This window comes from Erythrolamprus reginae, chromosome 1 (assembly GCF_031021105.1).
Source record: "Erythrolamprus reginae isolate rEryReg1 chromosome 1, rEryReg1.hap1, whole genome shotgun sequence".
Taxonomy (NCBI): domain Eukaryota; kingdom Metazoa; phylum Chordata; class Lepidosauria; order Squamata; family Dipsadidae; genus Erythrolamprus; species Erythrolamprus reginae.
The window spans coordinates 193,384,527-193,412,309 of record NC_091950.1 but is presented as its reverse complement, the minus strand read 5'-3'; the positions used below and the strand labels follow the sequence as shown (position 1 = coordinate 193,412,309).

Sequence of the window (27,783 nt, the reverse complement as noted above, 5' to 3'; positions counted from 1 at the left end):
TCAGACACATCAGACAATTTCTCTTATTCACCTTGCAGAAAGGGAAGCGCTGATACCGAAAGAGAAAGGTTTCCAACCAGCCGACTACATAGCCTTTTTCCAGGTCCTTTGTACTGCGGGTGTTGAGCACATTTAAGATTGGGATGTGCTACCAGAGGACAACTGAAACGCCACGAAGAAGAAGACGACCGTGGAGGCTCCTGTTCTAGCGTGAAGCAGGGCATCTTGGCAGCTCTTCTCCCCTTCATAAACCACCACAAGCAGAAAAGTGAAGTTTTTGCATCGACCATATATTCCCCTAGAATCGAATCTGTGACTACGTAAACACCACACAAATTCGGTTCTACAGGGTATATATAGACAACGTAACAACGTGCTGGTTCTTTTTTTTTCTTCCTGAAAAGCAGCCACACTGTCCTGTTTCCAGCCCTCTGACTTTCATCCAAGGGATACACACCACTGGGCTCTGTTGGGGGAAAGACCTGGCGTCATGGGTATGAAGGAAAGGCTATGTATAATTTCATAGAAAAAAAACGAATAAACAACAACAACAAAAAGCACAATTGGTGTGAAAAGGAACAGCGAGCAGGACATCCAGATTTCCATATTTACAGAGCTGAGGAGTCCAACAGAACCGGGAATTCTAGACACCTCCACATCTGAATCAGAGAAATTATTTGACAAGTGAAGTTCATCTTTAATAAATAAACAAACAACCGAGGAAGGTTTCCAGCTAATAAATAAATCGTCTTTCATCACGGAAGAAAAGATGTTGTACAAATAAGAGAATCTCTTACAAGAAAAAACAGGGATTTAGCTTTGTTTTCGATAATACAAGAGGGGGAAGAAAGCCTCTTTTTAAAGATCCCATTGGCCTCTTAAAAGCAGAGAGGATCTGTTTAAAATAAATATATACAGATATAGGCAACAAAAGCCCTGTCTTCTGGTTTTGAGACAGTTGCGTTTATGCGAAGGGCAGGGCCGGAGGTCACCCTAAATCATTTCCAAACATATCCCAGGGTTTCATTATTTCTACTGTGTGGACAGCAGCACACTTGAGTCCCAAAGTTTAGGCATTGTGGCTGACCCATTTCTAAGTGCTGTCTTGCGGCCAATCTCCCTTTGGTTGCCTGGTTTGGCTATCCAAAAATAATATGAAAATAAAACAAACGCCAGGATCTGTAGGTGTAGCTTTGCACAGTTAAGCTTGAAGGACTGCTCTTTTTTTTGTTTTCTTTTGTTGAATTGTGAGGCAGGGCAGCCTTTTACATCCAAAAGGGATTCTCTTTCCGTGGAAAACAGAATCGAACTGGATCTCTTTAACCAATTTTTGAGCCCGTATCCATTTCCCAGAATTGACTGAATATGCGGGTTAGGGGGAAACCAGTGGGTCCTCCTATCCCTGCCCCCTTTTTTGCCCGTTCAGTTAAAAAATAATGAAATGTGCTCAGGGAGTCAATTCTTTGCATGTTAAATGTGTGCAGTTGTGTGGTTTGAGAGGCAACCCATTGGAAGGATTCAGGTAGAAATCGCTGAAAGAAGAAAGAAAAAAGAAAAACAAAACAAATATTTTGTTTGCCCCAATATTTTGTGCAACGGGCACCGATTTTCATATTTGTTAGACGCTGTGACCTTCGTTTCACCTTATTGCACGACTTGCTCAGACAGGTCAAAGCCAAAGAGTTATTGATGGACAAAAGCGTTAAATATTCACCTCCTGCTCAACTGCCCATACAAACTCTTTTGATCCATCAGGCCTTTTTGTATGCTGGTTCATAATCAGTGTGCTAAGACTTAAGTTTAAGAAAGACTTTTAAAAAAAAAGAAGAGGAAAGAAAGACAAAATGAAAGGGAGGTTGTTGCTTTTTAAAAATTTTTAAAAGAGTTATAGGGCTAGAAAACTGAGCCCCAAAATACAGATGTTTTATCTAGGGAAGAAAATGCAAAAAATGGCTTTGTTAGTGGTTTAGAGCTCGCAAAGCAATTCACAAACGTCTGAGATACACAGCACATCAGTTTGGATTTTAAGAGCGGTAAGGTAAGTTTTTAAAAACCAAGAACCTGTATGTGAAAGGGTCAGTCCTAGACAGTCACTTCAAAGGATAGAATCTGATCTTTATAATGAGCTAATGTGTTTTTCTCCCCAAACAAAAAACCAACCAACCACAACGCATTGTAATTCTCAGTAGTTCAATTAACAGATTAATTTATTATGCCTCAAACCTCTGCAATATTTAAACAACCTCAATCTTGGTTTCCTTTCTACTCACCTTCCCCCCACCTTTCTCTTTATTTTGACCTCACTTTTCTCTCCCCCCTCCTTTATTTCTTGAAACAGATCCATCTTTTCCCCTTACTATTCTTTGTTCCTCCACACTGAATGACAATTAACCATTTTTTTCTAAATTCATCCACCAATAATATCATCTTTCCTCTTATAATCCATCATCCTATTGCAAAAAACACTTCATTTAAATCGGGTTAGCATTTAATTTCAATATTTTAGACTGCATTACATCATGGTGCTTCTGATTCTATGCACAGCGGCTAAGCATGGATGTTTTCATTGAAACCAACGGGCCTTATTTCCAGAGATACTCCTTCAAGCTCAAGAAATATTTCCAGGTATCTTTAGAGCGGGTTGTTTCCTTAGACAACCCCATAGGCTGAGTAAAATACATTTCGAAGCCAGGTTTGCAAAGGAAGACACTGTTATAACTTGAGCCAGTTAAAATGCTAATCCTGATCATTAGCTGGAAAATATTGATGAGAGGCAGATTATGACACCTTACACCTGTGAAGCCCTGAAAAATTACCTCCCTAGAAACTGCGATCAGCATTTGCAGTGATCTATCATCACAACGATGGAAAAGGATGGGGAAAAAAGCAACTGATCATCTTCGTGGTCCCCCACAACCACCACCTTCCACCCCCAAACTCTCAAGTACAAGTAACTTTAGAGAGACATTTCATGGGCACAAGCAAAGGTGAATTCATCTCTGGGTATCAGCAAAAATGGACCAAGCAAGATTTGGAAACCCAACAAAAAGGTTTAGCAAAAAAAAAAAGAAAAAAGGAAGAGTTCACACTTACTGGAGCTGCCTTTCCATTGTCCCGAACCTGTTGTAATTAAAGAGAGAAAGAAAAAAAGGTGAAGAAATCCTCTTGTTGATTGAATACAGCTTCTGTAATGGGGGATTTAGAGAATGCAATAGCTTACAACTCTCCAGAAGTATTCTTGAACAATGTTGAGAGACCCCAGGGATAAGAAATTAGCACACTTTGTGCTTGATCCTAGTGTTTCTTTTCAAAAGGCATTTGTAGGATAGCCAAATGATTTTTTAAAAACAAAACAAAACAAAACACCTCTCTAAAATTCAGTGAGAGCCATAGCAGTCCTTCTTTCTTTTCAATGAGCACAGGGGAACTTTCCTTAAAACCATAACAATAGTAGAGAATTCCTGAAGACTATCTATTCTTCTCCTATTTCTGGCAATCTGTAAATCCGCACTGGAAAGAGTGTTAGTCACATAAATTAGAGCAAGATGCTTATTTAACCGCATTATCATTCTTGTCTTTCACCAATCCTATGTTATCTCTCACTCATTATTTAGAAACAATGCATCAAAAATGAACAAATCATTTTTCTTTTCTTTTTCCCCTTTTAAATCCCTTTATAACTTTTCGTCCTTTCGTTTGCATTAATCCTGACGAGGGTTCTCCAAAACGCAGACACATTTTTTTTAAGTGGGTAGCCATAATTGCGTAGCAGGAACTTTAAAAACAAAACATCTCAAGGGATTTTTTCTCTCTCTTCCCACTCTCTCTTCCCACTCCTCCGGTTTATAACAACAGGCCAAGCTTCTTGAATTGATAAAAATAAAAGAGTTGGTAATTATCCATTAGCTTTGTCCACCGAAAGCAAACAACAAGAAAAAGAGTAAAAGAAGCAATAAAAATCGCCATCGATTGAGCTGTATCTAATTTTTAAACGGGAACAAATCTGACCCCATCACTTCTTCGTGGTTCTTGTATTCTACAATTTCAGCGAAATAGACCTGCCCGCAAATCCAAAGGCGCGCTCCCAGGCAAAATAATACCCCGTTCTTCTGCCTAGGCTAGGGGGGAAAAGAAGAGACTTACTGTAAGCTTTCCCTGAGGGAAAGGGGGTCCCCCTTGGAGTTCAGCTCCAGCCAGAGGACTCCTGCTTTAAACACCCTTTCCGTCACTGCTTCCAGAAACGAAAGCATCTGCACTTGTATGCTCTTAAACTAATTTATGGTGGGAATTATATTTTGGCTTGTCAACTCTCAGGCCATAAAACAAAGTTTATTGGGATCACGTGCTTCGAAAGAGCCACTTAGGACTTATCTCGACGGAACAATAAATAACCTCCAGCTTTAAACTTTTATTCACTTAAAATAAAGGGAGCCCCGCAAGAAGAAGGAAAAAAAGATCAAGGGAGGGAGGGGAGGGCGGACGGACAGAAGGAATGGGGGGTCGTTGGAAATTTAAATGGTTCCAAATAGCCAAAGGATCGCCGGGTGTGCTGGGTTTGTGTACGTGTACGCGCAGTGGGCAGCGTTTAGGCCCAGGATTTTAAAACCATTGCTTGTCGGCCCAAACTGGTGGGTTGTCTACCTCTTGAGGAGAACGAACGTGTCAAATCCGTGGCGAGTGAGTACCGATTCAATGTTTATTTGGATGAATATGCTTTGGAAGGGAAATGGGAGGAGAAGGGAGGGAATGGGCCGCGGGGGGGGGATTTCTATAAGTCCACCCCATTTGTGAACCTCCCCCCCCCTCATCCTCTACAACCATCTCATATAGACTCTTCAGCTGAAGGCCTCCACTCACTGCTATGGCATGGGAGTTCATTCCATCAAAGCTGAGGGATTTATTGAAAAATATAATTGCCGGGCACAGAAATGCTTCCTGTCCTTTTATCCTGGGGCATGGCAAGGTTTACTGCCTGCTAAGCAACTATCCGAAGTGGGCTTCTTGGAAGGAAAAAAAAAAAGGGGGGGGGGAGTTGGGCTTGAAATTTGCAAAACCCCGCATATTTCTGAATGGGGATAGGTGTGGGTTCAGACCAGTTCAAAAGACCACCATTCAGGGTTTGCGGGTTTTCAGAGGCAGGAAGCTAGGTGAACTGTTCTGAGCTTCTCCCTGGGGCTTTTTGGCAGCTGTCATCGCTAGCAGAATGGGAGGAAAGACCATGCAAGATTAGGTTTTTTTAAAAATATATTTTAAAAAAAAAAAAAGCAAAAGGATCAGGACTGTTCCCATCTCCTTCCTCTGCCAGGAAAAACGCAAAGAACTGGTGCTTTGGGAAGGGCTGTAAAACAATAAAAAGTCTAGTAAGGAAGAAAAGTGGGAAAGTGTTGGAAGAAATGGAGGTTGGCAGTAAAAAACACAAGTGAATTTTCAAGGAAAGGAGTTCTGGAGCACAGGAAGTTAACAGGTCCTTCAGAAAGACCTGTTTTAGCAGGAAAAAGCTTCACACCTTCCTTTGTAGGTATATTAGGGTGGGGGACAAGTTCTCCAGCTGGACAAGGCAATATTTGTGGCTGGAATCTCGCCCCAAAATGAAACAGGACAATTTTGTTTTGCTACTGGAAAAGGAGGAGGCCAAAAAGAATTGATTGGACATGGCTCCCAGGGCCTCTTCTTCCCACCCATTGCCTTCTGAACTCGCCCCAAGATCCCAACATTAGATTAGATTCAAGCCCCACCTTCTAATGTAGACCCAGTGCCCTTCCTCAATGGGCTTTTATTTCTGCATCATGAAAGGGAAACAAAGTTTATGACCACTTCAGGGCCCAAGAATTATTATTATTTTCTAATAGACTTTTTAAAAAGATTGGTCTGGCCAGCATAGGCATGAGGAACCCTTCAAAAGTGTGTCGCCATTTCTTTAATCTTCCCCAACCTGTCACTGATTCCTCAAATGTACAGGAAGATGGTTCTTACCATCCCTGACTTCTGGTTTGATTGCTGAGTAGTAGTCCAATATATTCAAAAGGACCCCGTTTAAAAGCCAGCTCTCTTGAAACAAATAGATTTCCATGGGAAAAGGGCTCTTGTCTTGCAGGGCTTCCAAAATGAATGGATCCAAAATTAATCATGGGTTTTGGTAGGTCTACTTTAAGAATGACTTAGTCTGAATACTATGATGTGTAGAATCTACATTTACTTCTGGTTCCAACTGTATTCCGATTTATTCCATTTGGGAACAAAAAAATGTTCACAGCCCCATCTGTTAAATCCAATTTTATTTTTATGAGATATCTTGAGGAACACCATGAACCAAATAGTCAGAAGTTGGAAAAAGGTAAGTTCCCATGGTATATTATAAAGTATTGCCCCAGTAATGTTAAATTTTTACTAATAAAATACTACCAGTCAAAAAGAAAAAATCCACTTTGTTTAAGGAAACAAGACTCCAATGATGCCTACCTGAAAATGTGAAACAAATCTTTCAGAGTAACTAGGATGCAAAGCAATCTGCATGGTCTTGTATTGAAATCAGAACTCTTATCCCAAAATTATGTAATAAAATAGGCTGGTAGCAATAAATCCACTCAATCAATAAACTATAGAAAGTTGGTTAGGTGACCTCAGCCCAACCCACCAGGGTAGCTATTGTGGAGAAAATAGGAGGTAGGAACATTAGGTATGTTTGGCACCCATTGAGTAACATATAAAAAGGAATTTAAAAAACTAGTAATCATCATCATCATCATCATCATCATCTGTACCATTGCTTAAGCATGATCAGATTTAGGTAATTCAAGTGGGCTCTTGTTGGATGAAATCTATATTTAGTTGTGCTTGCTTAAGGAGTCAAGTGGCTAAGTCAAACAAACTTTTTAAAGAAAATAAATGGAATTGAAGCTAAACTTGTTTATATCCAAGGACTCCAGATGAAGTATTATTGGAAAGGTTTATTGTGATCTGTGCCCCATCCTCACCCAAACCTTCCCAGGAACACTTTATTGTAATAAATCTGGTAACTTTTCAAATGTTTAAATAACTAAAACTGAAACAAACTGATGATGGAGAACACCCTTTCTCCAATCTCAACCTGTCATTCATTCTCTGTTTCTGTCTCTCTTTCCCTTTCTCTATTGTTAGATGGAAGGAAAGCTCGAGAAAAGGATGACTTTGGTACCCAATTTATGCCTACCATCTGGAAGGAAATCCCTGTAAGATTTACTCCTGCAGAAGAGGATGGAAATGAAGACCATTGGATCTAGCAATATGAATGGGACTTGCTTCCAAATAATAGAAATAGAAGAATATAGGTTAAGAGATTTGTCTGCTTGGAATTTAGGAAAATACCATGGCAGGGAGATTGGCTTCCCATTTGTATTTTGTTAATATTGTAGTATTGCCTTCAGTTCTACTGTAACACAAGATATTTGGAGGACACTCTATTAACACAAAAATTCAAAAGGCAAAGAGCCAAATGAAATGAATTTGATCTCACATAAAGTCAAGCCACTGAAGTCAATGTCTCTTCAGTTGATCTCTTGGATGAGGCTAGATAAAATCCTAAGATTTACACTACTTCTATACTACTGACTTCAGTAAGATTTGTCCCAATTCTCACTATGGGCAAAACCTCAGACTGGGAAATCACAGGGCCTTCATGTTCCTTGATTCCATAACCATGTGTTTCATGGTCACATAATAGTAAAAAAAACTGTTTTCCATATATATGTAAACAGATACAGGAAACTTTCATAGGGACTTTGCTGCAGGATTTCTTAGGGAGGAAACACATCAAAGCTTCAGTGTAAATCCAGAATAGGCTCTGTTCAGTTCAGAATACAAAGCAAGCCTACAAACTTTATTTTCAGGAGAAAAACAGAAAATGAAAAGTGGATCTGTGGCCTTTCAATCATTGCTCCCCCAATCTTTGGGCAGTTTTGGGGCACCAAAAAAATTAACATTGTGTGTGTGTCTTAATAAAATGGCAAACCTAGCTATTTATCACCCCAAATGTTTTAACTGTGTTTTTGAATTGCAAAATAGTTGTGAAGACCGAAATTTAATTCTGGGGGTATACCCTCATCTTTAAATGAATTGTAAACTTCCACAATTGCACTCTCTTAAGTAACACAGCTTCTGCTTGCTTTGTGCACTTAGGAGTTAGATTATTACTGCAAACATCCCTACCTAATTGGAATTATGGTATTATAATCTAGGAGCTGTGAAGGACATCTATGTAGTTATTGGGAAGCCTGAATTACAGAGATGAACCTCATGGTTCTTCATTTGGACATTTATCAATTGAGTGGCAAACATTTGGTAAAAGTGATTTTGGCCCCATGGAAAATCTGCTTATATTGCTTCTGGTATGGTCCAGATTGCATGCCTTTCATGGTTTGTGCCATTAGAATGTTAAAATAAGACTAAAAAGATGTCTGCCCTTTATTAACAATTTCCTCTACCAACATGAGAGTATCCTTGAGAATATACTATACTATTACAACTACTATACTAAATATTATTACCATAATTTATATTATATTATGTTGTGTTATGTTATATTAATTATATTAATTATATTATATTATATTATAATATTACAATTATTATTTATTAGATTTGTATGCCGCCCCTCTCCGTAGACTCGGGGCGGCTCACAGCAATAATAAAGACAATGTAAAACAAATCTAATAATTTAAAAAACACTAAAAAACCCATTGTTAAGAGCAAACATACACACAAACATACCATTATATTATACTATATTATATTATACTATATTATACAGTATTATACTATACTAATACTATACTATATTATACTATACTATATTATATTATTATTACATTACACTATATCTTTATAAATAATATAGTATAGCATACTATATATCATATAGTATATAGTAGTGATGGAGAACCTTTTTTGGTTCATGTGCCAAAAGATACACAAGACTTGTTTCAGCTCCAGTGCACATACGCGCACTGGCCAGCTGATTTTCGGCCTTGGGAAAGGTCATTTCGCCCTCAGAGGAAAAAAAATAATTCAATAGACAAACCGGAAGTTTGGGAAAACACACCTCTGGTTTGCCATTGTGCCATATTTTCCACTCTGGAGGGTTCAGGGAAGTACCTGAAGCCCCGGAGTGCAAAAGACAGCACAATGGGCAAACTGGAAATGCATTTTCCCAAACTTCCGGTTTGCCCATTTGGGCATTTTTTTCACCTACCAGACTACACACACTCCTTTTGGCAAGTGAACCAAAAAAAGTTATCCATCACTGCTGTAAACTGTATATACTACTCAAAAAAAATAAAGGGAACACTCAAAGAACACATCCTAGATCTGAATGAATGAAATATTCTCATTGAATACTTTGTTCTGTACAAAGTTGAATGTACACAACAGCATGTGAAATTGATTGTCAATCAGTGTTGCTTCCTAAGTGGACAGTTTGATTTCACAGAAGTTTGATTTACTTGGAGTTATATTGTGTTGTTGAAGTGTTCCCTTTGTTTTTTTGAGCAGTGTATATATGCTATATACAGTGTTCCCTCGATTTCCGCGGGGGATGCGTTCCGAGACCGCCCGCGAAAGTCGAATTTCTGCGAAGTAGAGATGCGGAAGTAAATACACCATTTTTGGCTATGGACAGTATCTCAAGCCTTCCCTTAACACTTTAAACCCCTAAATTACCATTTCCCATTCCCTTAACAACCATTTACTCACCATTATTACTGGTACTCACCATGGAATAAGACACTTAGTGATCCTGATATTTATAAACATAAATATTTATTAACAATAATTATTTTTTTTGTTATTTATTTGCAAAAATTATTAGTTTGGTGATGACCAAACTAATAATTGGGTGGGAAAAACCGTGGTATGGGGGGAAAAAACCGCGAAGTATTTTTTAATTAATTTTTTAATTTTTAAAAACCGTGGTATAGGCTATTCGCGAAGTTTGAACCCGCGAAAATCGAGGGAACACTGTACTACATACTATGCTATACTATACTATTTATAATAATGTAGTGTAATATAATGTAGTGTAATGTAATAATACAATACAATACAATACCACATCACACCACATCATATAATATAATATAAACCAACCTCCTGCAGATATGCAAGATTGAAATCTATAATCCTTCTGTCATCTAATATCTTTGATACAAGGACATTGATGTCTAGTAAAGTGTATGGATCTTGTGAATTTCTATCTCTCTGAAATCAAATTGCCTATGTGTGTTTTTTCCAACAGTGTTAAATAGGTCAACAAGAATCCTGATGCTTTATAAGGATACAAAATTAGTGATGTAAGTGGCTAAAAGGCACAAAATAGATATCTAGAATTCTTCTTAAGAGATAGGAAGAAGGCTTCATGTAATGCTACTCCAAATCAGTTTACTCTTTGATTGGAGTGAGATGTTACCACTGTCAACCGCCTCCTGTTAAAGATAGCACCCAGGACAAGCAAAGTCTTTTGTTGCCCTGAGGCAGAAATCCTAAGAGATTTTATTTCATTTGCCATTGATAAAACATAAATAGCAATAGCATTTAGACTTATATACCGCTTCAAAGTGCTTTACAGCACTCTTTGAGCAGCTTATAATATCAGAATATTGCCCCCAACAACCTAGGTCCTCATTTTACTAAACTAGAGAATGGAAATTTGAACCAAACTTGAGCCCTATCAGGATTGGATTCCAGACTGTGGGTAGAGTTTACCCGCAATACTGCATTCCACCCACTATGCCACTAGGGCTCACCACCTTATTAAAACTGTAATAAGGTTAACAAAAGTTGAATAATTTTTGAAATGGACTGTCCTTTAATAAGAAAGTCTTCCTTCTAATCTCAGATACGCCCTGAGTTATTTTTCTAGTGAGGAAAATACACTATATATTTGGAGAAGTGGTTAGAGTGCAGGCTACTTCTGCTGCCTGCCTGAAATTTGGCAGTTCAAATCTCACCAGGCTCAAGGTTGACTCAGCCTTCCATCCTTCCGAGATCAATAAAATGGGGACCCAGATTGTTGGGGGCAATACGCTGACTCTGTAAACTGCTTAGAGTGGGCTGAAAAGCACTGGGAAACAGTATATACAACCCTAGATGGCATAGGACCAGATTACTTGCGGGACCGCCTTCTGCCGCACGCATCCCAGCGTCCAGTTAGGTCCCACAAAGTTGGCCTTCTCCAGGTCCCGTCAACTAGACAATGTCATTTGGCGTGACCTAGGGGAAGAGCCTTTTCTGTAGGGGCCCCGGCCCTCTGGAATCAACTCCCCCCAGAGATTCGCACTGCCCCCACCTTCCTTGCCTTTCATAAGAATCTGAAAACGCATTTATGCCGTCAGGCTTGGAGCCACTAGACCCGAGCCTCTGCCCAGTGAATGTGTAGGATGTGGTAGTATGCATGTGAATGTTTGATTTTTAAATGTTTAGCTTTTTAAGATAAAGGGTCAAATTTGTCTCATAATATACATTTCTTTGCTTCCTCCCATGAAGTTTTATATATTGTATTTTTTATTGAAATGTTGTAAGCTGCCCAGAGTCTACGAAGAGGAGCAGCATATAAGTCCAATAAATAAATAAATACAGTGATCCCTCGAGTTTCGCGATCTCGATCTTCGCGAAACGCTATATCGCGATTTTAAAAAAAATATTAATTAAAAAAAAAACCACTTCCGGGTTTGGCTTCAGGAGACAGATGGGAAGCGGCGCGGCTGTTTTAAAAGGTCGCAGCCAGCCTGGGGGGCTTCCCAGCACCTCCCCGAACCCCCAACCCGGGTTCGGGGGGGGTGCTGGGAAGCCCCCCAGGCCGGCTGCGACCTTTTAAAACAGCCGCGCCGCTTCCCATCTGTCTCCTGAAGCCAAACGCCAAAGGTGAACTTCCGCGTTTGGCTTCAGGACTCAGCTGGGAAGCGGCGCGGCTGTTTTAAAAGGTCGCAGCCGGCCTGGGGGGCTTCCCAGCACCCCCTCGAACCCCCAACCTGGGTCTTCCCGGCCGCCCACACAAAGGGGAAACCCCGGCTCCTCGCTGATGCCCGCCGCTCGCCCGCCCGCCAGCAAGAGGGGGAAGACCCAGGGAAGGTTCCTTCGGCCGCCCAGCAGCTGATCTGCTCGGTAGCGCAGCAGCAGCGAGGAGCCAAATCGGGGTTTCCCCTTTGCGTGGGTGGCGGGGAATGCAAACTCCACCATCTACGCATGCGCGGCCATAGAAAAAAGGGTGCGCATGCACAGATGGTGTTTTTACTTCCGCAACCCTACATCGCGAAAAATCGATTATCGCGAGGGGTCTTGGAACGGAACCCTCGCGATAATAGAGGGATCACTGTATAAGTGCTATTGCTATTAATCTGACCCAGAGCCTTGGTTTATCAATGCGAGTTTATTTAATTTATTTATTTAATTTATTTATTTAATTTATTTATTTAATTTAATTTAATTTAATTTAATTTAATTTAATTTAATTTATTTATTTATTTTATTTTATTATTTTATTTTATTTTTTATTTTATTTTTTTATTTGATTTATATGCCACCCCTCTCCGTAGACTCTGGGCGGCTAACAACAATAATAAAAACAGCATATAACAAATCTAATATTTAAAATAACTAAAAACCCTTATTAAAAACCAAACATATGCACAAACATACCATGCATAAATTGTATAGGCCTAGGGGGAAAGGGATATCTCAATTCCCCCATGCCTAACGACAGAGGTGGGTTTTAAGAAGCTCACAAAAGGCGAGGAGGGTGGGGGCAATTCTGATCTCTGGGGGGAGCTGGTTCCAGAGGTTCAGAGTCCAAACCTGAAAGTCTGTATTTATAGAACTAGCATCCAACCTGGACAGCTTTAAAACTAAGCATGATTGGCTGGAAAACTATGCAAGTTGAATTCCACAAGACTTAAGGTTGCCAAGGTTGAACACCTCCAATCTATGCAAACAAATATTCCAAGGTTTGATACAGCACATGAAATCATTACCAGTTGGGCAGGGGTGGGTCATCTGGGCCCTTTTGCTGCTGGTTCGCTCAGAGTTGCAATGTGCACGCATGATTGTGCATAAATAAAAAAATAGCTTCTACACATGCACTGAAGCAAAATCCAAAATGGCGGCGTCCATGGAGACACCAACAGAACCGGCTCCATAACATCATCGCCCAACTACTAACGGTTCTAAAGAACTGGTTAGAACTGGAAGGAACCCACCTCTGAAGTTGGGTCTGTGTTTCCTCAAAAAAGTTAATGAAACCTATCAAAAAAAGGACAGTACATCTGCCTTTTCTTTCTTTTAATTGCCATCTTCCATTAAAACCAAAACCTCTTATTAAGCTGTCGCCAGAATTTCAGGAATTGGAATATTCACTGAACAGCCTAAGTGCGCTAACAAACTGCTTAAGGTTTTCAAATCTGGCGCTCTTAATATCTATTGAACTGCAAGCTCCATCATCCCAGACTCAATGGCCATGTAAACTGAGAAGATGAGGATGAGGGTGATGCCAGGTCACGGAAGGCCAATCTGGAGCAATGACTAGGATTGGAAGAGCCAAGTTTAGATTCATTTTCAGAACTATTTGCTGAGTGGCCATATTAGGCCATATCTCCATAATCAATACAAAACAACCCTAAGAGCACATACCTCAGGGATTCCCAGTGACAACTTTAAGCCAGGTGGACTTCAACTCCCAGAATTTTCCAGCCAGCCATGTTGAAGTCCACACATCTTAAAGTTGCCAAGATTGGGAACATCCGGTCTACATCACCAATCCCTCCATAGCTTGTTTTGTGTTGGTTGTGACTCAGTGCCCAATGGCGTTATCCAATTTTGTAGAGGTGCTTGTGGGTGTGTTTTCTCTTCTAGCTTCTCTGCTTTCTGGCTGGAGTAAAGGGAAATCCATCCATGAGTTTGGTTATGGTGGCGGATGTGGGCTGGATCCAGAGGTGAAATTCGGCAGGTTCTGGAGAACCGGTAGCGGAAATTTTGGATAGTTCGGAGAACCTACAAATACTCCCTATGGCTGGCCCCAGAGTGGGATGGTAATGGGGATTTTGCAATATCCTTCCCCTGCCCACGTCCACTAAGACATGCCCACATAACCAGTAGGGGAAGAAAAGAATTTCACCCCTGGCTGGATCTAATACCATTCTGCAATACTTCAATGTTGGGACTTGATCTAGACCTTTTTAGACTGGTTGGTGTTCCTCTCTTCCCATATCCCATTTGGGCATCTTGCCCTTTAAAAGGCATGCAAAATTAAAACATGGAAAGACAACCTGCAATCATAAGCAGCTGTTTACAAAAAAATTAATATTGAGCACCACCAAACAATTCTATTTTAACAGAGGTATAATGAGACACACTTGGAGAGAAAAACAGCTCCAGGGGAGAGACTGCCAAACTGCAGAGTGACACTGTACTTTATTTATTTATTTTTGTTCAGGAGGAAGTGAAAGACTCTGTCCAATTATCTATAAAATATGCTCATTGTTATTTTCAGGATATAGTTAGAAGACAAAGGTTGTCTGATACAATCGTCCTGATTCCAAAGAGTTCCACAAATAATTGTACACCCGGTTCCTAAATTGAACAGGAAATGAGCTTTGCTGATTCTACCTTGCTGGAAGCTCAGAGAGAAACTGATTTCAAAAATAAGTAGGTCTAACAGGAAGCACAGCACTAGCAGAGAGGACAAGGATTGGAAAAGAAATAACTGTAGTGGAGGCTGGCTAAACCTAAAAGAGACAGAGCCTGTGCCTATACTTACTAACCAGGGTGGGCTATGAGCCGGAACGCTAAATTGCGCTCGCTGTGGCGGTTAGTAAGTTGTTGCGGGACCAGTGCGATTTTGCTGCTGCACCTGTGGAGGAAGCAAAATTGCGCACAGAGCCACAGGTGTGCCTGTGTTTCTGCGAAGTTTTTTTGCTTCCACCCATGCCAAAACACAGACACACCTGCTACTCCATGTGTGATTTTGTTTCCTCCATAGGTGCAGTAGCAAAATCGTGCTGGTCCCGCAACAACTTACGAGCAGCGGCGGCAAGCGCAATTTAGCATTCCGGCTCGTAGCCCACCACTGCTACTAACACATCTGTAGAGATAGCTGTGATAAGTCACCTGACCTCATGTGCAGAATGACGTGTGTGTCTTAGATTTTGTCCATTTTGATGCTGCGGCACGAGTATCACTTTTTTCTTCATTTAGATAGGCATCCAAGCCATGGTGGCGTAGTGGTTAAAAGGTAGTACTGCAGATTAATTTTGCTGACATACCGCAGTTTGGTAGTTCAAGTCTCACTGGCTCAAGGTTGACTCAACCTTCCAGTCTTCTGAAGTTGGTAATATGAGGATCAAGAATGTTGGGGACAACATGCTGACTGCTTGGAGAAGGTTGTAAACCACTGTGAAGCAGTATATAAGTACTATTCTTATTGCTATCATATTATCTTGAGACCAGTGTTGTCTTCTTGATTGGGTCCCTTGCTGCCTCTAGCATATGAATTGAATAGTGTCAAAGTTTGTTTGTTTGTTTTTTAAATTCCATCTTGATCCACTCAGTCCTATCAGAGTCCAAAGGCGTGTGACATGCTTTGCCTCCTGTTACATTGGGTAGATTAGGTCAGTGTTTTTCAACCAGTGTGCCGCGGCACACTAGTGTGCCGTGAGACATGGTCAGGTGTGCCGCGAAGCTCAGAGAGAGAAAGAAAGCAAGAGAGAGAGAAAGAAAGAGAAAGAAAGCAAGAGAGAGAAAGAGCGAGAGAGAGAGAACAAGAGAGAGAGAAAGAAAGCAAGAGAGAGAGAAAGAGAACAAGAGAAAGAAAGCAAGAGAGAGAGTGAAAGAGAGGGAGGGAAGGAGAGAGAGAGAAAAACATAGAGGGAGTTAGGGAGGGAGAGAGAAAAAGAGCAAAAAGAGAGGAAGGAAGTAAGAGAAAGAAAGATGGATGGAGAGAGAGAAAGAAAGAGGAAGGAAGAGAAAGAGGGAGAGAGAAAGAAAGAGGAAGGAAGGAAGAGAAAGAGGGAGAGAGAAATAGAGCGAAAGGGAGGAAGAGAGAGAATTTTTTTGTCCAAACTTTTTTTAGCCTCCCCGCCCCGCTCAATGTGCCCTAGGGTTTCGTAAATGTAAAAAATGTGCCGCGGCTCAAAAAAGGTTGAAAATCACTGGATTAGGTGATGTCCTCAATGCATGACAAATGTATGTTTGGGCCTGTTGATATGATATGTATTGACATGATTGTTCCTTGGGTCACAGCTCAATCAGGCTGCTGCAAGGGTTAAATTCAGCAGGTTCTGACAGGTTCTGGAGAACCAGTAGTGGAAATATTGAGTAGTTTGGAAAACCAGCAAATACCACTTCTGACTGGCCTCAGAGTGGGATGGGAATGGAGATTTTACAATATCTTTACTCCAGGAGTGGGAAAGCAATGGGGATTTTGCAGTATCCTTCCCCGCCATACCCACAAAGCCACAACTGGTAGGGAAAATGTTTCAATTTCATCCCTGAATTGCTGCCATTCCTTTCCCAGCATTTACCCTCATTGCTGGCTTTACTGAGTTCTTTTCATATTCATCAGCTATATTCATCCTTCCTATGTTTGAATATAATTTCTGTCCAGGATTCCAAAAATGTATGGGAAGAGTGACTAGAACTGTATTTGAGCCACTGTGGCACAGTGGTTAGAGTGCAGTACTGCAGGCTACTTCTGCTGCCTACTGGCTGCCTGCAATTTGGTAGTTAAAATTTCATCAGGCTCAAGGTTGACTCAGCCTTCCAGTCTTCCGAGTTGGGTAAAATGGGGACCCAGATTGTTGAGGGCAATAGGCTGACTCTGCAAACCACTTAGAGAGGGATGTAAAGTGCTATAAAGCGGTATATAAGTCTAAGGGCTAGTGCTAGTGATATTGTTGTACAAAAAGTATTGGAAACTGCGCAATGCCTGTGGATAGCAACTTGTTTGATGCTACACAATTACATTTTAAAAATCTGTAAAAACTAGTTTATTTTTTGTGGGGGGAGGTTTTAATGGGCTACTTCTCGACAAGGATCACTTTTAAATTTGAAAAATGACCAACTGGGTTATGGAAAAGTGAGGCCAGAGGGCAGATAAACTAATTTTTAAAAAATCAGAATTCAGATTTGAAGAGTTGCACAACACCATTGTCACCCAAAATTGTATAGCTCTACAATAAATTCAGATTGGCTTCATTTATTGTGTTATGTGTACACCAGGTGGCTTTCCCACTGGTTGTATGGAAGAAAGCATAGTAGAAAAGCTAGATGGGGGAACCATTCAGACAGGCTATTTACTACAGGGGTTTCAAACTGGTGGCCTGTGTGCCAGATGCAGAACATGCAGGCCAAACCCACCCCAGCTCCACAAAGGGAAAAAACACCATGAATCATCATATGACAGTAACATGACGCCATGAATTTTACACCAATGGATTATACGGACCAGCTCTGTTCCACATCTGGGTAGTAATAGGGCAGGCAGAAGTCACAGGTTCAGTCAAGGACAGAAAGGGATGTTCCATTCGAAATCCCCCTTTTATGTTGATATTAGTTTGAATATCCACAAAGAAGGGAGGGTGGTAGTTGAAATCTGAAATTGGAAAATGACCAACTATTATAGGGAGCAAGGTATGTTTATTTTAGTGCTCAAAATAAAAATATAGGACTGTTTCAATTACGGGCTGGGATAATTTAATTTTAATTTATTTAGATTTAAAAGTCGCCCCTCTCCGGATGGACAAAATGTAAGGTGAGGCTGTTTCAGTTGTCAGGGCCAATGAACAAAATATTTTAGCCTAACCTAATCTGAGTTGTTCTGCGATGGATGGGAAAGAGGGAGGGTTTTTCCAATTGCACAGAATGACAAACCAATTCAGAAACTTCCTATGGAAGGCATGATGAATGGTTATTTGGAAACAAATTACGAGGGGTTATACTAAACAAAATTACACTCGCACTAGATCATGCTGGAAATGGCATAATCAATGACCTGCTTATTTCTCAAAACATCAAAGCCTTAAAAAAAGAGAGAAATCAGCTTCTTTGTGGTAATCCACACATTTCAGGATAAATGCCTCTCATGGAAATTACAGACAGTTTAATATTCCACAATCATACAGGGAGGAAACAAAGCCAATGGGCTAGAGGAACAGATGATGTGGCTTTTCATTAATGTGGTCAGGAATGCATCATTAGTAAGGGGAAGCAGAATGTTCTTAGGTGGAAAATGGGAGGTGTTTTCTTTTTTAAGGGCTCTGTTCAAAGCAATTGGAAAGTCTTCCCTAGAAAATGAAGGCATTGATGAGAGCCGTTCCAACAGGGAAGCTAAACTCGCACACAGTCCTTTGATCAAGAGACTAGGTCAAAATCAAGTTGATAAACTGATATACCAAGTATTGGGAAGGCAAACTCTAGAAAGAGAAAACACAGGGCCTCTTTTTCTCTTGTTAGAGGAAAGCATTTTCCCAGCATGGGAGACCTCAAAATCTTTGAACTGCAAGTCATCCACCCCAGAAAATATGTGATTGATGTTCACCTGAGGAAGGCTGGCTCCAATATATCTGGAGAACGCTGTGTTATGAAGAGGCACTGTAGCATTTTCTTGGGAAAAAGTCCAATTGCTTCCTGTATTCCATGCTTTTGGATCTCCCCCTACTGGGAAATCTGTTGATCATCCAATCCGGGGCTCAAGTTAAGACATCAGAGGTCTTCATATTTAATTTTTTACTACTGCATTCTTTTTTAGATGTTCACCTTCAAACCTACTTTTAAATTTTTCATACTGCCTTAGATAGATAACCATTTATCATATAAAATGAGGATGCTCATTTATCATATAAACAGGCTGTTAAATATAAAGACTCGCCAGAGTAAGATTCAATTTCTGGCGATTCCATGGGACCATGTAGGTTTTCTAGACAATGTCATACACAGGTTATCACTGCATCTTCCAGGAATTTTTTTCATCGTGCCAGCTTAGCCTAAATTTTCTGGTGGTCTCCTATCCAACTAGAGTTCAATCCTGCTAAAGTTGCCTTTCTTTCAATCCTATTTTTAAGGAAACCCCAAGGAACCTACTGAAATAAATATCAGTAGGTTAGTCAGGGTTTCCTTAAAAATAGGCTTTTCCTTCCTACCTTCCTTAGGACCTTCCTGACAACTGTGATGAACTGGAACAAAATTTTGTTTGCAATTGTGAGGTGGCCTTGACCAAATGTGCATTTTTGATCAAAAGCAGGAAATATGTAATGGACCGTTGCAGCCAATAGCATTCTGTTAGAAACAGCTAACATTTACAAAGCTCTTTGTCATTCCAAGAACTAGAAATTAGCTCAGGAAACTTGCCAGACTACTCATACTTGACATAAATATTTGTTCCTTTTGGCCAGAGAAATTGAAACCTGGAATTTCCTGAAGACACCAAAATGAAGGAGATGTGCTTTTTGCTTTCTATTCATAGCATGACTTCTCCTCTTTTGCTTCCCAACAATCTTCTTCCAGCCTCATGCTCCAGATGTTTCATAGCAAGTCACTTACTAGCAGTAGGTGATTGGTGTTCAGCCCAACTCATGTGGAAGATAGCCAGTTTGGAAAAAAGCATTGAAACAGAATTCTTTCATCACAAGAACTCCAGAGATAATAAAAACTCTGATCATGGCATTTTCACTTAGCTGCCAAAATAGAAAGGTACACCTTTCTTCAATCACTAGATAAAAAGGGATCTCTTAGTACATTTCTGGATTATTTGTAAGAGTCAGTTTGGTGTGCAGGGAGTCCTTAACTTATAAACATTTGTTTAATGACCATTCAATTTACAACAGTTCTGAAAAAAGTCATGACTGTTTTTGCAACACCTCCATGGTCACGTGATCAAAATTCAGATGCTTGGTAAATGGCTCATATTTATAATGGTTGCAGTGTCCCAGGGTCATCTGATTTCCCTTTTGTGACCTTCTGACAGACAATGGGTAAGACAGATTCACTTAATAACTATATCATTAAGTTAACGATTGCAGGGATTCACTTAACAACTGTGGCAAGAAAAGCCATAAAATTGGTGGTGGTGCGAAACTCATTTAACAAATGTCTCCCTTAGCAACAGAAACATTGGCCTCAATTGTGGTTGTAAGTTAAGGACTGCCTGTAATGGTTAAGGTACCAAGCTGGAAATCAAGAGACCATGAATTCTAGTCCGACCTTTGGCACAAAACCAGCTGGATGATCTTGGGCCAGTCTCTCTCTCTCTCTCTGACCTACGAAGCAGGCAATGGCTTTCTGAAATCTTGCTAAGAAAACAGCAATTCCTGCAGTTGTTTGGAATTAATATTGACTTAAAGATACACCCCCCCAAAAGTGTTTTGTAAGATCACCAAAATCACCAGAACATTGCCAAAAGTCAACAGTTTAACAGTTTTTTTGGTTAATGTTAAAATCCTAGATAAACTAAGATTGCAGATGTATAGTTTTTCATGGAGATAAGAAAATATTTACCTTTCTTTTCTTACACCTGTCTTGGCATCGCAACATCCTAGAAAAATAAAAATTAAATTGTGCAAATCCAAACTGTCTCTTTCTTGGATCTCAATGAATCAGTATGGACTATGTAATTCTGGGCACAGTATTATAAAGACATATGGAAACATGAAGGGGATAGAAATTAGACATTTGATAGGACAGTGAACTATCTATCCATCTCACCTGTGACAGTGAGGGAAGTGGTGAAATGAGAGATTGACTAAATAGTGGGGAAGTTCAAGCTAGGGAAAGTACTTGTGTCATGACAGTGGAAGATGAACCTTGAAAGAGTCAAATGAATGGAACTGGGGCAGGAAGACAGACAGGAAGGAGGGAAAGTTAGGCTAGCAATTTGCTTTTATCGCCTTCTTTTGTGCAGGTTCTGCACCACTGCCTCAGTGATGATGTGGCAAAGGCAAGCTTTTTAAGATGAATGGCTGCTATTTCCAATCAAAGGGACAACATCAAAGTCTAGGCAGATTATGATCCCCAAAATAACTAGCTGTGACCACTTGTTTGCCAATATACAAAGGAACACTCATCTATATGGCCACATAAATAGGCTGTACTTGGGAATGCACAAGGGTGGCTGAGGGTAGTTTAAATGGTTTTGTATTAGTTAACATCTGGAAATATAGTATGATTAAGGTTCTTTGTGGTAGTTGTATTTGAGGATCCTTTTTTCCCAAAGGATCTGCTTGTATGTGATCAAAAAAAGTGGATAATATAAATCTGGCTACACTGTTCCTATCTCTTAGTATCAAGAGTCATTAGGGTGTAGTGGTGGAGATGCTGGTCTAAAACCCAGGAAACTGATTTATAGGCTTCTTTTAGGCATGAAAGCTGCTAGGTGATTTTGGGCTAGTTGCTCTCTCAGCCTAATCTACCTGGCTGGAAAAAACCCAGGAGGCTGAAATATGAAGCAGGTTTGGTACCTTCAGATTTTATATCATATTACATTATATTGTATTATTATTTTATTTTATTTTTATTATTTTATTTATACACCCAATAATGTGTGCATTTAAAATAAAATAAAATTTGTTAAATAATAATCATTAACCTAATCAGTGTCATGTAGTGGGATGTGGGGTACACTGGTTGGTTAAAGTGGAAATTAAAGCTCAATGCACTATTCAGATGCCAGGTTGAGAAGGCTATTAATATGGGCAGCTCGGCTATTAATTATACAAGAGTCCCGATTCAATCCCAATTCATTCCTATGGGATAACCCTAACCATAACCCTTTCATAGGAACCTTCATAATGTTTTGATTGACAAACAATTATGTGACTACAAAATGAGTCCAGTGTCCTTCTTTGGAATATTAGTTTAAGACTTAGCCCAGAGAAATGGGAAAATCCATGCATTTGAGTTTACTCAAATGGCTATTGGGATTCATTCTTATAATTCTTAGTTTGGATCCCAACCCCTATACATTTCCATGCAACAAAGAAATAGGCTCTTTCTTTCATGTATGGTGGACATGTTCAAAAGTAAATGATTTTTGGAAAAAATTCATAATTGGCTTTTGGAAATAACTGAAACAGTTATAGAATTTATCCCAGAATGCATGCTCCTAGGAATAAAAACAAAAAAATACTCCTCCAAAATACAATATTTAATTATCCACATAATTACGGCAGCACAAATATCCTATGAAGAATTCTGGAAAAACAAAGAGACCCCGCCAGAAAATAACATCATAGAAAAAAATTATAGATGTGCAGAAACTGATAGGATGACAATGGAGATTAAGGGAACTAGCAACTCAGAGTACACTGTTCCCTCGATTTTCGCGGGTTCGAACTTCCCGGATAGCCTATACCACGGTTTTTCAAAAAATATTAATTTAAAAATACTTGGCGGTTTTTTTCCTATACCATGGTTTTTTCCATCCGATGATGTCATATGTCATCACCAAACTAATAATTTTTGCAAATAAATAACAAAAATAATAATTATTGTTAATAAATAATTATGTTTATAAATATCAGGATCACTATTCAATGGTGAGTACCAGTAATAATGGTGAGTAAATGGTTGTTAAGGGAATGGGAAATGGTAATTTAGGGGTTTAAAGTGTTAAGGGATGGCTTGGGATATTGTCCATAGCCCAAAATGGTGTATTTATTTCCGCATCTCTACTTCGCGGAAATTCGACTTTCGCGGGCGGTCTCGGAACACATCCCCCGCGGAAATCGAGGGAACACTGTATTATGAGATCTGGAAAATTGGTACGATTGGATGGGTAACAAAAGTAAAGACAGAAATAAAATGTGAAAGGATGTATCAAAACGAATATAGAAATATGTAACATAATATATGTATCATAAAGAGGTGATATAAGAAATGTAACAAATACAAGAAATTGGATTTAAATCTGCATTAAATCATTTAAATGTTTTTTTTTCTTTTTAAAAATTTGTAAAAATCAATAACTATTTTTTTAAAAAAAAAAGTTTGCAGGGCTATGTTCAGTAGCGCTGAATCCAATTACTGGTATTAAACCATGGCTTGTTTGACTATTCTTTACTGAATAAACTAAAATTGACTGAATTCATAACCATATCACTTTATATCATATACAGAGATATAAAAGCCACAATTCCTGGGTTCTTATCACATGTTAGACAAAGAGCGAATCAAGCATGTTATCATTTTTCACCATGAGTGACTCCTTGCTTAGGTGTACAGTTATCTATCAACAAGTCTCTCAGAGTTCCACAGGCCTTACTTTCAAGTCAGGATACATAGGGTAACCTTATATGAGGTATAAGAAATACAAAGTGGATTGAAACCAATTCATCTGCTTCAGTTTCTCCATTTTCCTCCCTCAAACACACCTGCAGCTATAGAATGATGATGATGATTATCATTATCATTATTACTCCTATAACTATTATCTCCTCGAATTGCAACCAACCAGAAACGCAAAGTCCTTGACTTACAACCAGTTAGGAAGACTGGCTAAGTTCTGTCAGCCCAAGGACCCACCTATATAATGATGATGACAATTATTATTATTATTATTATTATTATTATTATTATTATTATTATTATTATTATTATTATTAACAATACAACACAGCAAATGAGATCACTATGCTGGATTTTGTATTTCATTACCAGTCAGGCACCTCCCAAGCGCCTAGGACTGTGTGATGTAGCAGCGAATTATATGTGCTGACCCCAGTAACGTGGCATTTTGCAGTTGACAGATTATTATTATCATTATTACTATTATCATTAACATTATTACTATTACTTACTACTACTATTATTATTGCTGAGGAACACAGAGACTGTGAGAAAAACTACGATTCCCAGGATTCCCAGCTCCGCAGACTGTTCCAAAGGCGGTTTAAGCACGAAGCTGCAGAGGCCCAACATAAAAGTCATCTTCGTCGAGCCCCGCCGCTCCTTCCCCACCGATCCCTAAGTGGCCCTGGCATCTCCATTATTAATTGGGGGGGGGGGAGGCTGGTGTCGCGCTTCTTTAAGAAGCCACCCCCCCCCCCGAAGAGAGCCGTTTCTATGGCCGACTGCGCAGCGCTCCTTTGAGGAGCTGCTGCTTCTGCAATCGCGGTCAGTGCGGGATCCTGGGACCGGCTCCTGCTCTCTCGGGGGGACGAGGGCAAGGCTTCCAGAGACCCAGGCGCTGCAGGCTTGTCCTACAGCGCCTTCTCCTGGACAAGAGAGGGGACTTCTAGAGGAAAAGGCCGGCGGTGGGCAGGGGGCGGAGGTCTCCCTGGTACCGGGTCGGATGAGGGGCGGAGAGAAGATGGGCAACTCTTGGCGGCGATTGAAGAATAATTAGGAGTCTGAGGAGAAAACTGCGTTCCCGCCTAACTCAAACCAGGGCAACTAATTGCGGGAAAGGCTTATTTCCTAGAGAGGCTGGGAAAGAATTACAGGGCACCGCCTAGTAGGTAGGGAAAAGAGAGATGGGTCATCTTAGATTCGAGCAACCGTTAGTTGTGGGGCGGCGTTCGTGCCACATTCTTTGCATCGGAATGGCGGCGGAACGTACATTCCCCATTTTCGCCTGCTACCAGGCATTATAACAATTCCCTCCGAAAAAAAGAAGGGCGCCCCCTTGAGGTTCGCCGCGGAAGTGTCTCCGCAGGGCAGCGGCCCCCAACCTCAAGGACAGATCCCCCCCCGTCTCTCTGTTTCCGTTCAAAAAGAGTCCGTGTGCAAAGTTGGACGGAAGAAAGGGGGGCTCTTGACTCGAGGGACCCTCAGGATTCTTCCCCATTTTGGAATTGCTTCGCCCAGCAGAGGTTCTGAAGGAAACCTGGGGCGGGGGGGGGGGGGCTGAGTTGCTTTGTTGCCTCTGGGTGAGGTGGCCGTTTGCTTAAGAGACAGCAAAGGGGGGAAGCTGAGGCGCCCCCGCAGGGACCCGGGTTGGAATTTTAAAAAAATTAAAACGCGAATTAAATGTAATAAATTTAATAATAATAAAAAAATTAAAAGCGATTTTTTATTTTTAAAAAAAGGCAAGAGAAAGAGGTCAGTCGAGGTTGGCCCCTTTTTCCAATGCACTTCTTTATGGGTTTTTGTGTGTGTGGAGAAAATATCCTCCTTTGTGCAGCGTTTCTCAATCCAAACGTGCCTTTGAGCTCAAGGTTAATACTGCAGCTCTCTGTTGTGCCTTTTCTTTTGTTCTTACAACAACCCTGTATATGGAGATTGTGGGGACTAAGGAAACATTGGCCCTCCACGACTGGTCAGAATTTGAATCTGGGTCTCCTGATCTTGGAACCACTGGGTGTTCTTTACCTTTGTTCAAGTGAGGGAAATTTTGTCAATGTCTGAGGCAGATTGGAGTGGACTCTCCTTTTGTTTTTTAAAGGAATTTCTGTCAAAGATACCAAGGTATCAAATTCCCTACAATAAACCTTTCTTGGTTCCAGTACATCTATTATTGGAACCAGTTTGATACTTGTTCTCATTTCATTCTCAGAAATGTTCCTAAACCCAGTGTAAACCCACATCTAGTTACAAGGTGGAGTTGTAATGATACACTCGTTTGTCTCCCCCCCTCCTCACCTCTTACAATACCTATATAACAAAAGGGAATCAATGATCTGCCACATTTATTGAACTGCAATTCCCAGCATTCCCCATAATTAGCAGCATTAGCAGGGGTTGCTGAGAATTGGGGTTCAACGGCAGCTAGAGGGCCACAGAGTCTCCACCCCTGCAGAGGACTGCAGAGGGTTCAGGTCTTGAATGCCACCCTCACAATTTCCTGGACTCCTCTTGGAAAGCTTTGAAACGTGGTGTGCAGAACATTATTATATATTATTATTTTGCCCCTTACTAACCCCCCATTCATTTTGGAGAAGATTTCTGTTAATTTGCTTCCTTGGTGTTTTGACCATTCAAGAAATTAACCTTGCCTTGGCTTCATACATTGTGCTAAGCCAGGTGTTGGGCTTTATGCGCTTTGTTGTGCAAACAAAGCCATAACGAACAAGACATCTAAACCAGGGTTTATGGTTTATTGTGATTTGGGAACCAGAGGGCATTGTCCCCTCAAACAGCAGATAAAGCAAACTTCAAGGTGTGAAACTATACAAAAATGTGGTACAGGGCAGACAACTGAGGAAAAAAACCAAGTGCTTCCAAGGAAGGAAAGGATCATTCATTACAAAAGACTGAGCTCAGTGTCCTCAATTTCTTCTCCTCCAAACCATCCTGGTTTCTTTCAGTTCTGTCCCCCCACAAGTCAGGATCACAAATGAACGTCCTCCCATTCACATTTGTTTTATTGTGGGTAGTTTGCCCCCTCGTGCTGCTTCCTCTTTAGAAGATAATGGAAAGGGGGGAAAATAGCCCCTCTCCTATCCCAATTACTGTATAAGCACCAATTGGAATATAACTCCTCCTTAGGAAAAGAAGCAGTTTTCACAATGCAAAGTGTTTTAATGTTCTCTTATTATCTCTGGGTGGGTGTATTTTTTTTCTATCTTGTACCCCACCGACCAAATGAAGCCTTTATGGCGACTCCTCCCCCCCCCTTCACTTCCTGTTTTTTAGCTCTAACACTGCTGTAGCTGCATTCAGTGCCGCAATGCAGTAGAGCTGTAAATACCTTTAACAGCTGCCTGCCAACCAAGGAGTGAAATACTGTCTTTGTTCCGAACCTCTCTCCCACCCACCCACCCACCCACCCACCCCCCATCCCAGCTCCAGGATATCATAAAACAGCCCACCAGAAATACATTTCTCTCAGAAATCACACAAACACAAAGCAATTCAACAAGAAGCCATGAAACGAATATGTGTGTGTGTATATGTGTGAACACACACATGCACACACTTATCTTGCAGGACTACAATTAATATACACACAACTAGTGGTTGAAGTGTTATTTTCTACCTCCTTGCTTCTCATGCAAAACATCTGCAACAAGATGATAATCAAGAATGAGTGGTTTTACACCATACAAATTATCTTTTACACAAATCCCCTCTTCTCCCCATTTTTTCATATTTTAATTTTAGGCAGCTGATCAAAGTATTTTTTTCTATTTTTTTGCTTTTTTGGCAAGCCTTCATTTTGTTAATACGCTAATGTTATGAATTTTCTTTTGAAAAATGAATGCAGATCGGGCCCTAAGAGACACACTTGTACAATTTTGGTCATTTCTTCATGGAACCTAAAATCAGAAAGCAACTGGTAGCATTTTTCCCAACTAACAAATACCATATTTTTTGTGAAGAAGCAAACCATCTCAAATGTATTTGCTAACTACCTTCAAAAATAGGTGGGGAGGGAAAAATTGGCCTGAAAACAATGGATTTTCTTCCACTGGAGGGACATGTGTACAAGCAAAAATTTGATCCAGAGGCTTTTCAACTTAACCTATTAATTAGTTATTTTATGTATCCCAATATATCTTCCCATCCCCTAAATTTATATAGAAAAGAAGAATTAATTTTATCGAAGTGCTAATCTTAATTGGGTTATGAATTGAGACAGATTTCCATCTGAAAACCCCCACTGTGAAAGGGATGCGAACAATAAGATTTCAGGAATGAAATCCTATATACCTCTAGCTAAGGTGTGTACTGTGTCATCAATGCAGCTACACTAAACTCAATTCTAATGGCTAGTGTTATGGGGGAGGAGAGATGTGGTATAGCAGAAGAAAAAGTGGGCGGACCTTTCTAACCACAGATGAATATTATTGCTTGTAATGCTTTGCCAATCTCAGATATAAATGGGAGCCATTA

The 27,783-nt window shown here is 40.2% G+C and overlaps 1 protein-coding gene and 1 long non-coding RNA gene across 2 annotated transcripts in view; one reads left to right on the top strand and one right to left on the bottom strand.

Annotated features, from left to right (window-relative positions):
• HOXD3 (homeobox D3) overlaps positions 1 to 27,783 on the bottom strand; it is a 61,233-nt gene that overhangs the window by 31,219 nt on the left and 2,231 nt on the right. Inside the window, exon 2 of the mRNA XM_070731815.1 lies at positions 3,094 to 3,120. The gene's annotated coding sequence lies outside the window, so the exon portion shown is untranslated. The remainder of the gene's footprint in view (positions 1 to 3,093; positions 3,121 to 27,783) is intronic.
• Positions 4,481 to 8,008, top strand: LOC139156332 (uncharacterized). The gene is made up of 2 exons (XR_011557288.1): positions 4,481 to 4,677; positions 7,138 to 8,008. It is a non-coding gene; the product is annotated as an uncharacterized lncRNA (long non-coding RNA).